We start from the raw sequence: 10592 nt of genomic DNA on the forward strand, positions 1-10592 counted from the left end.
GGTCTTCCTAAGTGTGTGTATGTTCCACCAGCTTTGTACTTAAGCACAAGACACCGACTACAATGAGTCACATGCAGGCTGGCATTGGAGAGGTGGAGCACTCTGTCCCTCCTCTGGACCCAGAATACAAATACAGGGGGCTGTTGCAGAAGTGATAGAGCTATACCTTCTGTGCTAGACTCTAGCAGGTCAGTAATGTTTTTCTGGCTAGTAACTTTTGTGGGTTTCTTAATATTTACAAGGCTGATTCAACACATAAAGGTAAAGGGACCCCGGACCATTAGGTCCAGTTGTGACCGACTCTAGGGTTGCGGAGCTCATCTTGCTTTATTGGCCGAGGGAGCTGGCGTACAGCTTCTGGGTCATGTGGCCAGCATGACTAAGCCGCTTCTGGCGAACCAGAGCAGCGCACGGAAATGCCGTTTACCTTCCCGCCGGAGCGGTACCTATTTATCTACTTTGACGTGCTTTCGAACTGCTAGGTTGGCAGGAGCAGGGACCGAGCAACGGGAGCTCACCCCGTCGCGGGGATTCGAATCGCCGACCTTCTGATCGGCAAGTCCTAGGCTCTGTGGTTTAACCCGCAGCACCACCCGCGTCCTGATTCAACACATACATAATGCTTAAACCTTTTTTTTAAGGTGATCTTTTTAAATATCATTTCTGACACTGCTGTCATGCCCTGAACAACAATTTTTTTCTATATCCCCATTTAAATTGTTGTTGTTAGGTTGTTGATACAACTATCCAGAGGATCCTCTTTTTGTTCATGCAAGGATGATAATGTCAAAGTTGCAGGTTTGATCCCCATATGGGACAGCTGCATATTTCTGCATTGGAGAAGGTTGGACTATTATTTTTATTATTATTATTATTATTTATTCAACTTATGCACTGCCCTATACCCAGAGGTCTCAGGGTGGTTCACAACAAGACCACAAGACTAGATGCTCCTTAGGGTCCCTTTCAGCTCTGCAATTCTATGTAGAACATGAATTTGCCAGCTGCTTAACAGCTTTTGGTCTGTTCACAGTTTCTTCCATAGACTTGCATCAGAGGAGTTGTTTAATGTCTTACTATAAATATTCGTTGTTGGGTGCACCCGGTTCTGCCACCCTGGACCTAAATTGTGCTAATATGTGCAGCCTCCCAAACATTAGCTGGGTGACAGATTGTGCAACTAATACCATTTTAAAGCTAATTAAAAGTGTTGTCTTCTTTGTTGCTTTATTGATTTACACAGCAACTTTTGCCATAGTTGCTAGCCACTTGTTTACAAAGTTAATAAAATGATAAATTACACCCAAGTCTCTCTGTAATGGGGGGGACAATGAAGAATTGGTGTCGTCTTGTTGTTAGAAAATAAAATCAGACCCAAATTCTCCAGCCCCTGAGGCTAAAACGAAAACCAGGAAAAGGGCTAAAATAAATATAAAGATCTTACCGTATGTGCCTGAACTTACTGGAGTCGGGGATTGGCAGAGCGCCAAGGCAAGCCCATTCCAAAAGCGTGTGCCCACAAGGAAGGAGGAGTCCTCAGTTGATCCTGAAACATTTAACCCCAAATGTCAACAATGATCTTCTGAAAAATCTGGGTGGTCCACACACAGTCAGATTCTAGGTCCCCGCCCCCCGTGTTTATGTTTCAGAGGATAATGATATCTAATGCTAACTTGGAAAAGACTTCTGGTCTGCATTGTCTAATGGGTAGGCAAACTAAGGGCCGGGAGCCAGATCCAGCCCAGTTGCCTTCTCAATCCGGCCCGCGGACGGTCCAGGAATCAGCGTGTTTTTACGTGAGTAGAATGTGTCCTTTTATGGAAGGTAAACGACGTTTCTGTGCGCTGCTCTGGTTCACCAGAAGCAGCTTAGTCATGCTGGCCACATGATCTGGAAAAACTGTCTGTGGACGAATGCTGGCTCCCTCGGCCAGTAAAGCGAGATGAGTGCTGCAACCCCAGAGTCATTCATGACTGGACTTAACAGTCAGGGGTCCCTTTACCTTTACCCTTATTATTTAAAATGCATCTCTGGGTTATTTGCGGGGCCTGCCTGGTGTTTTTACATGAGTAGAATGTGGGCTTTTATTTAAAATGCATCTCTGGGTTATTTGTGGGGCATAGAAATTCGTTCTTCTTCTTCTTTCCAAAATATAGTCCAGCCCCCCACAAGGTCTGAGGGACAGTGGACCGGCCCCCTGCTGAAAAAGTTTGCTGACCCCTGGTCTAATGCTTACTGTACATTTCTTTAGCAAAGACCTTGACTTATAGCAGGCATTGCTAACTTCAACCCCTGCTAATGCTGTTGGACTCTAGCTCTCAGGAACCCAGCAATTTGCCCATTGCCGCCCAGTGAACTACATGGGTCACTGAGGGTGCTAGCCAGAGTTTCCTATGTCTTAGCCCAGTCATACCACACTGGTTCTTAATGCACAATGTGAAATGTCAAGCAGAAAACATTTAGTGTTCCATGATCTATCCTCAGTATTTGTGGTGATAAATTTGGAGGAGCTATTTTTCAGCACTACAGCTTAGAGCCTGTTTTCTTTTTTCCCCTTTCCAATACTTTACATAAATATTCCATCACACTTTGCAATCCAACCTTTAGGAAGTGGGCGTAGAGCCGAAATGTGAGACTCATAGTCTTTTATCAGCTTGTAAAACATTGGCTGCCTTTGCAGCTCAAACATGGAAGGCAATTGGATGGAACCCTTGGCTGTACCATTTCCAAAGAGAAAACTGTTGTGGACAACAACGACTAGCTTGTCACATGAACGGAGAAGTGGAAAAATGGGAGCACAAGCCAATTCAGCTCAATAGTCCGGCGTCAGCTGAACAGAACTGTGCAAGTCCATGACCTAAGAGAATCAGCTTGGAAGACTTCTCCCTGTCTTGGTCCAAGAGAATGAGACAACAGCTGCCTTTTATTGGAACAACATGTGTGGGTGAAAGAGCATGTAGGCATTCCATTTCAAGAGAGATCTTTGTACGTCTGCTGCTGCATTCAGATAGCAATTTATTACTGACATTTCCTTACCTGTTAATTTCCGTGCTTTTGTTTGATCTTCCACACAATGCAAAATCCACATCTGGAAATCTGGCAGAATCTAGCTGGTGTATGCTAGCTTAAAAAATCCATACAAACACATGTATATTATTAGGAGAAATTTGCACTAAAATGCTTATGAATTTTCATGAGAACTTTTTTTTTAAAGAATTTGCAAACTGACATGAACTGAGCTTAAGAGTAGGAAAATGAGAAATTCAGTGAAAATGGAATTGAGAGATTTGCCCACTGCTTTCTTTCTAGAAAAAGAGGTGCCGGAACTCACCTTGTTATCTTAGAATGGCAATGTCGCCATTTTAAATGTCATTAGGACAATATTAGATATAACGTTCTATAACCTTTAACATACATTTTCCCTTTGCTGGTGGCTTGCTGCTCTGCAGCGCCCTCTGGTGTCACATTTTAATAAGACATTGTTGACGTTATAAATCACAAGTGTAGACCCGCCCCCATGTGAGTTCCAGCTGGGGGAATTTGCCCATCCCTAGCTTTGTGCAAAAGCCAAATCCCTTCCAAAAGGAAGAGGGTTAAAGAACATCACACAAATTGGGCCCTTACCTGTGAGGCTGTAATGGACTGTGCAATTACACAGGAATGCCAAAAAAAAATATTCAGAATTGTGGTACTGCTAGCAGAATTCAACATTTGAAAAACTGGCTGGGTTTTTAAAAGCAAATTTCTAGTTCTCCGTGCTTTGAGGACGTGCCTGAATCTATGTGGGCAATGTTTTGTAATGGCTTCAACTATGCAACTAACTGCTATTTTGTAAATGTCTGCTGAATCTCAGGCTCCAGAGAGATTACTAAAATAGATTTTTGGGTTTATTTGTTTTATTTATTTATAGCATTTGTACCCCGCTCTTCAGCCAAAAAGACTCCCAGAGCGATTTACATAAAACCAAGACCAGATACTCCGTACCCGCAGGCTTACAATCTTTGTTAAAAGAAATAATAATAATAAAAGGTTGCATTCGGACTTCAGTGCTATACAAACTCTCTGTAATTAACAATCCCAAATGTTATGGTGCATAACAGTGAGAACATGGGAGGGGGATTAAACCTTACTTAAAATTGCTCAGTTTGAATAATTTTAAAACTTGGGATTTTATTTAATTTTATTTTATTGGTGGATGGGTGGGGGAATTGCACTGTAAAGTACACACAACCTTTCCTTGGTCTTTAGAACGGAAGGCATTCCTCACATCTTGCCAGGTACAGTGGTACCTCGGATTAAGTACTTAATTCGTTCCAGAGGTCCATTCTTAACCTGAAACTGTTCTTAACCTGAAGCACCACTTTAGCTAATTGGTGCTGCTGCTGCGCCACTGGAGCACGATTTCTGTTCTCATCCTGAAGCAAAGTTCTTAACCCGAGGTACTATTTCTGGGTTAGCGGAGTCTGTAACCTGAAGCGTATGTAACCCGAGGTACCACTGTATGTGGCAGAAGAGAGAGAGGCATCAAAAGACTGGCCAGTCTGGGAAGGGGTCTCAAATGACGCAGAGACACTTTTCAGCCTCCCAGTTGGTGCCTGAGCCTCTATGCCAAGATTGACAGTTTTGATAGACAGTAAAACCAAGTCTCTGGTGCATCGTTGGCAGCAAGGGCAGCTTCTGAGAGCTGACTCTACATGGCTGATAGAGGGAAGCATTTTGTATCCGCGAGAGAGAAATACCATCTACAAAGCAGCCCTTGATCTGGCTACAAACAAAATGCTCTGCCTTTCTGGTTATATTTGTTCATTTATTTTGATTTCTGTTCTGCCCTTTGTGGGCCTCCTGGGGGCGGGGGGGGGGGGAGGGAGGCAGGCGTTAAACTAAGGTTACCAGATTTTTTCCAATGAATCCGGGGACACTTTTGAACTTCAACTGATTTTGTATGGGGACTGATTTGTAAATCCAGGGACTGTCCCCGGGAAACAGGGACATCTGGTAACCTTACATTAAACCCAGACGCTTCTCCTTTACCACCATGAAAAAACAGTGTAGTAAATTCAAAACCAGATAAAATAAAACCAAACTGTACAACCAGCAGGCATTCTTCTGTTGGTTGTATTCGATGGGGCTGTCTAAATATAAAGACTACGAAACCTTCTTCGGAGTTTGCATTGTGTCGCAGGGTGTAGAAGCCACAATGGGCATTTGAATCGCTTTGACCTTTTACCACCCTCAAACAGTTTAAATCAAAGACTTCCTCGTGTTGATTCAAACTCCTTGGGGCCTCCATCAACACTGCCATATCTGTCAGCTGGCATTCCCAGCTCTTGCAGTCTGGGATGTGTAGGGCTGCTTCCTCAAGCACAAGCCGGCCTTATCGATAATTCCCTCTGTACTATACATTTCAAAGCAGATGACACAGATGTACATCGAGTCGTTTCCCCATCCATCGATCTCGGCTCCTCTGAGGGGCTTTCGAGCAAGCCCGCAAAACATCCAGCAGCCCAGAGGATACTGTCATGCTTGAGCTTTTACATACAGGCCTTCCGAGATTTGCCTTTGAGGAATGCCTTTGTCTACATTTCCAGACTGCTAACCTGACAGAAATATCCTGCGGAACAACCCAACTCTACCAGGGACAGGGGGAAAGACCACCACACTCCTTTACGCAATTCTCACAGGAGGCAAAGACTTCGGATTTCTTTTGATGTGAACGACACCAGCGGATTTAATTCATGTTCAAATTTGTTTTGTTTCTTGAATAGTACATCTGTAAAGGCTCTGCTCATTTTTGTTTTTTTTAAGGGCTGGGATCTAAGGCATTTAGCATTTGTATTGTGTTTAGCAGAATAACTCAAGGCCCTAACCATATATAAGGCAAGACAGTTAAATCAGCGCTGGTCATTGTGGGGCAACGAAGGAATGAAACTCACAAGTTTATATCCCCCCCCCCTCTCCTTTTGAGCCAACTCTTAGCCCCCTTGCAGAATGCAATGATTTCTATGCTGCCTTTTAGGGCAAAGCCTTCAGAAAGGTAGCTTATATAAAAACAACCATTGGATATTGCATCATGTTGCAATAAAACCAATATTTCAAAACGGCATTCGAAAACAATCCACAGGCTAGAACATAGGAAGATCTTAATGAGTTTGAATATGAATTACAGTATTTAGAAGGTACTTCATTTGTAGAACTGAAACATTAGGGTAACTTCAGTACTTACAGATATTAAACTATCACTTAGGTGGCATAAAAGCATGGCAATAGCCTGGGGTGGTGGATGTTGAAGCTCAGTAACATCTGGAGGGCCAAAGTTTACCCACATCTGATACTGAGATTTATTTTTTTAAATATAACAAGTTGTGTTGATTTTTCAGAATACAGGATACACAAAAGGAAAGTTGCTACAGATACAACAAAATTACCCTTACTCATGGAACAGATTTTCAGTCTACTAGGTCTTACCAAAGGCAAGTTTGTGAATCTGGTGGCTGCCATTCATCAGTTCATTCATTTGAAAATTTTATAAAGGGCTCCCCAATCTCAATGAAACCATCCACATCTGATACAGAGAGATGTTGAAACTAAAAACAAATTGCTGAGACAGAGGAAGCATATATTTGAGTACATTCTGCACGTGGTGAGCATCTGTGAGAGTTATCTTTAGCAGAGTTTTAGTTCCTTTCAATTATCATCAGAGCATGTTGTACTGTTGTTAATGGCCTTAAGGTGCAGGTAGGAACTTTCCCTTCTCTTTGTATTCAGCTGTTTTGCATTTAGATTTCTGTATAAAGCGTTTTTTTATCCTATATATTAAATACCGGAACAAAAGCTCATGTCTTGCAAAAGGCAAGAGTTTACCATAGCAACGCATTCATTATTCCAAATGACAATGCACATAGGGTATGAGTTCTTTACAATATTAAAATGGATTTGGGATAGTGTACCTTTAGAAATCCTGCTTAATTATAAGCAAGTTGATTTATCAGTTAAACAGGGATAGGAAAATGGAGAGGTATTCATGCAACTTAATTGAAAAATACTCAACTGCCCTGATGTTCTGAAGACGCTTCGAGCATTTTTGAAGGCTTTGGCTTTTTTGAAGGAATAGTTGAATCACATTTGGCACCTTCCTTTTCAGATGCCTGCATTAATTTGTACCAAATATATTCTAATTAAATGACTATTTTTATGCTGAAGTAACTTTTTAAAAAACAGCACTTCATAGAATGCTGAAGTAACTATGAAGTTGATGTATATGTGGTGAGTAGTTTTGAAAAACTTTCCTCCTTTCACTTCTGAGTTATGTTTAATAAAAATAAAAATATGGCATACTGTCTTGGGTATTCTAATCTTTTTCGTCACTTACACTGGAGGAATAGGAATAACACCTCTCTTCCATTAACAAACATAGAACATAATCCACAAGGACAACCATTGGCAACCTTTTCTGGGCCAGTGGGCATGTTTTGAATTTTGAGGAAAGTGCCGTGAAGCCAGTCACAAAATGGCTGCTGTGGGGCATGGCATAACACAAAAAGACTGTCACATCTAAACTAGCAGAATATGCAGGACACAAAATGGTGCCCGCATACTCTCCCACCAACCACCCAATCAACAGGTGTGTGGTTTTTTAAAAGGCACTCATATCAGCCACTGCTGTGCTCACTCACAGACAGAAGCTCTTTGCACTCCTCCCATGTTTAGAATAGATAGGAGGGAGGGTGTCCACTTCAGTGGGGCTTATGGTATGGAGTGGTAGCCTAATATAGTTTGGTATACAAGAGCCGGTGGATGTGTGGGGAAAGGATCTGAAGCGTGACCCCTTGCTCCCAAATCACAGATCGTCTGGATGTGTGGAGAGTAAGCAAGGACAGGGATTCTGGTAATCATGCATCACGCCGGGACCCTTTGTGATCCAGCATCAAATGATGTACTCACAAATGATATCTGAACCTGCTCTAAGGGATAGATAGCCTAAGGGATGATTTGCTGATAACGGGATGTCTCATGGCGACTCCCAGTACAAAGAGCTTCAGCTGTCTGAGCTCTCTTCAAAAAGGCAACATGGCACCCGTTTGATTTTCAGCAGGAAGTGTCAGAAACGCTTTCCTGTAGTAGATTATACACTAGTCGCAATCCATTCCCTCAGCAAGTCTACCATCTGCTCTACATATTGCCCACATCAGATGCCTCTGCCAAGAGCAGTTTAATGAATACAACAACCATACACTACCTAAGACAGCATTAGAAGCTCTTATCTGTGCAGGAAAAAGTGGTGAAGAAAAGCAATAAGGGCCAAGAGCAGATGAGTTCAATGTCTGCTGTTGTGCACAATCTCCTTCTCAGAAGCCTCAGTGTGTCATCTGTAAAGCAAGGCCCACAGGGATCTAGCCTATGGGACAGCAGTCAATATAAACACAAGGAACAATGGATACAGTTTGCACACTGAAAGTCCACACATAAATCTATTAGGCAGCATGGGGAGCCTGTGGCCTTCCAGGTACTATTGGACTACAACTCCCATTATACAGTGGTGCCTCGCAAGACGAAAAGAATCCGTTCTGTGATTCTCTTCGTCTAGAAGTTTTTTCGCCTTGCGAAGCAAGCCCATTGACGGATTAGCGGATTAGCGCTATTAGTGGCTTTTAGCGGCTTATCTGCTGATCGGATCAGCTGATAAGCGGCTTAGCGGCTCAGAAAAGGGGGGGAAACCAGCAGGAACTCGCAAGACATTGTCGTCTTGCGAAGCAAGCCCATAGGAAATTCGTTTTGCGAAGCACCTCCAAAACGGAAAACTCTTTCGTCTAGCGAGTTTTCCGTCTTGCGGGGCACCACTGTATTTCCCCACTGGGCGTGTTGGCTGGGACTGATGGGCATTGGAGTCCAACAAGATCAGGAGGGTCATTGCGTCCCAACCTCCGCTGTCAGGAGAGCTAAAGTTCCATCCATTCACCCAGTCCAGTCCTGATATTTGTCTCCTACAGTAGCAAGCCAGATGCCTTTGAGAATTTGACAAGCATCCTGGTCTTTTCATCTCCGACTGTTCCCTCTTCTGCAAATACCTGGATTGAAGAGTGATCATTTTATAGCAGTCTGTGTTTGGGGGAGGGGAAGGGTGTCTGTATGCAATAGCCAAAGTGTCAGGACTAGATGAGAAAAATACCAGTTTGTATCCCTGTGCAGGCATGGAGTTGTTGGTCTGCCCTGGAAAAAGTCACTATGCCTCATCTTAAAGTTCCCATTTTTTGAGAGTGAAACAGTGCTCCTTGGAGGATGAGTAGGAGGCAAACATATCAGTAACACATGCAAATCATCATCATCATCATCATCATCATCATCATCATCTCTTCCCCAGCCACTCTGTGTGGCTCCCAACCAAATATTAAAAACACGATAAAACATCAGACATTAAAAACTCCCCTAGGGTTGCCTTCAGGTGTCTTCTAAAAGTCTACCTCTACTTTTCAATCTAGAATATAGATATTTATTTAAAGCTATCATAATCTGGGGCTAGATTATTCTCCGAGCTGAACCACAATGAGTGATTTATCTTCTATCTTATATTTATAAGATTTATCTTATATGCCTTCTATTACCTATCTGAACATAAACACACTCTTTACATATTTTTCATTAAACGTATTGCTCATTCAGGGCAGTTTCTTCCAACGTTTTTTCAATTTCTTTCCCCTTTTAGATTTGCCACATTACATCTCATTGTTATTTCTCCTTAGGCAAAAGGATATGTGCATGGTAAAGAGGTGATGCATACAGTTAGTTAGGGAATACCTAGTTTAACTAGGCTGCTGGAGCTTTGCAGGTTCAGTCAGAAATCAGCCCCGTTCAGTTCAGTGTGGCTTCTGCCCTAGTAAGCTGGTTTAAGATTGCATCCTCAGTGTTCCCTAGGCACTTCTAGATTTTATCCTAAGACATAAGAAAAAAGGCACCATTTCTCCTTCTGGTCTTGTAACATCCCATCATTAAATGATAACCCATAGAGAGCAATGATAGATAAGTACATAGATAGATGATAGATAGATAGATAGATGATAGATAGATAGATAGATAGATGATAGATAGATAGATAGATAGATAGATAGATAGATAGATAGATAGATAGATAGATACATGATAGATACATAGATTTTTTAAAAGATATAAAACTGGCATAAAATGAGAAAATAGAGAGTGAGACACACAGCAGGTGCACCATGATGCTGGGGACAAAATACCGGTAGATGGGGTGTCAAATGTACATCATATTGACCCAAATATAGGCTGCACGTCTAACCCCCCCCCACACACACACAAAAAAGACTTACAAGAAATGTAAGTGCGACCTATATTTGAGGGCAACCTGTATTCAGATCAGTGCAATTTAACTTGCCTTTTTCTCTCTCTTTTAAATTACAGTCAATAGGGATAGTGATCAGGCCAGCATACAGTGAGGGGCTTAACTCAACCACCCTTTCCCTACGTGGTCCCAACAAAAATATTTTCTGCCCTGGGTTGCTGTTTGCCCTGGGAAGGAAGATGCTGGCGGGCTTTGTATTTATTTCTTAATGGAAAATGTTGTAGTCCTTACTGTG

The 10592-nt window shown here is 42.4% G+C and overlaps 1 long non-coding RNA gene across 1 annotated transcript; it reads right to left on the reverse strand.

Annotated features, from left to right (window-relative positions):
* Positions 1 to 865: 865 nt before the first annotated feature.
* On the reverse strand, positions 866 to 8525 carry LOC308570264. The gene is made up of 3 exons (XR_014001055.1): positions 6466 to 8525; positions 3037 to 3120; positions 866 to 1546 (listed from the first exon to the last, which is right to left on the reverse strand). It is a non-coding gene; the product is annotated as an uncharacterized lncRNA (long non-coding RNA).
* Positions 8526 to 10592: the final 2067 nt, after the last annotated feature.

Source organism: Podarcis bocagei (genome assembly GCF_964188305.1).
Source record: "Podarcis bocagei genome assembly, chromosome: 12".
Taxonomy (NCBI): domain Eukaryota; kingdom Metazoa; phylum Chordata; class Lepidosauria; order Squamata; family Lacertidae; genus Podarcis; species Podarcis bocagei.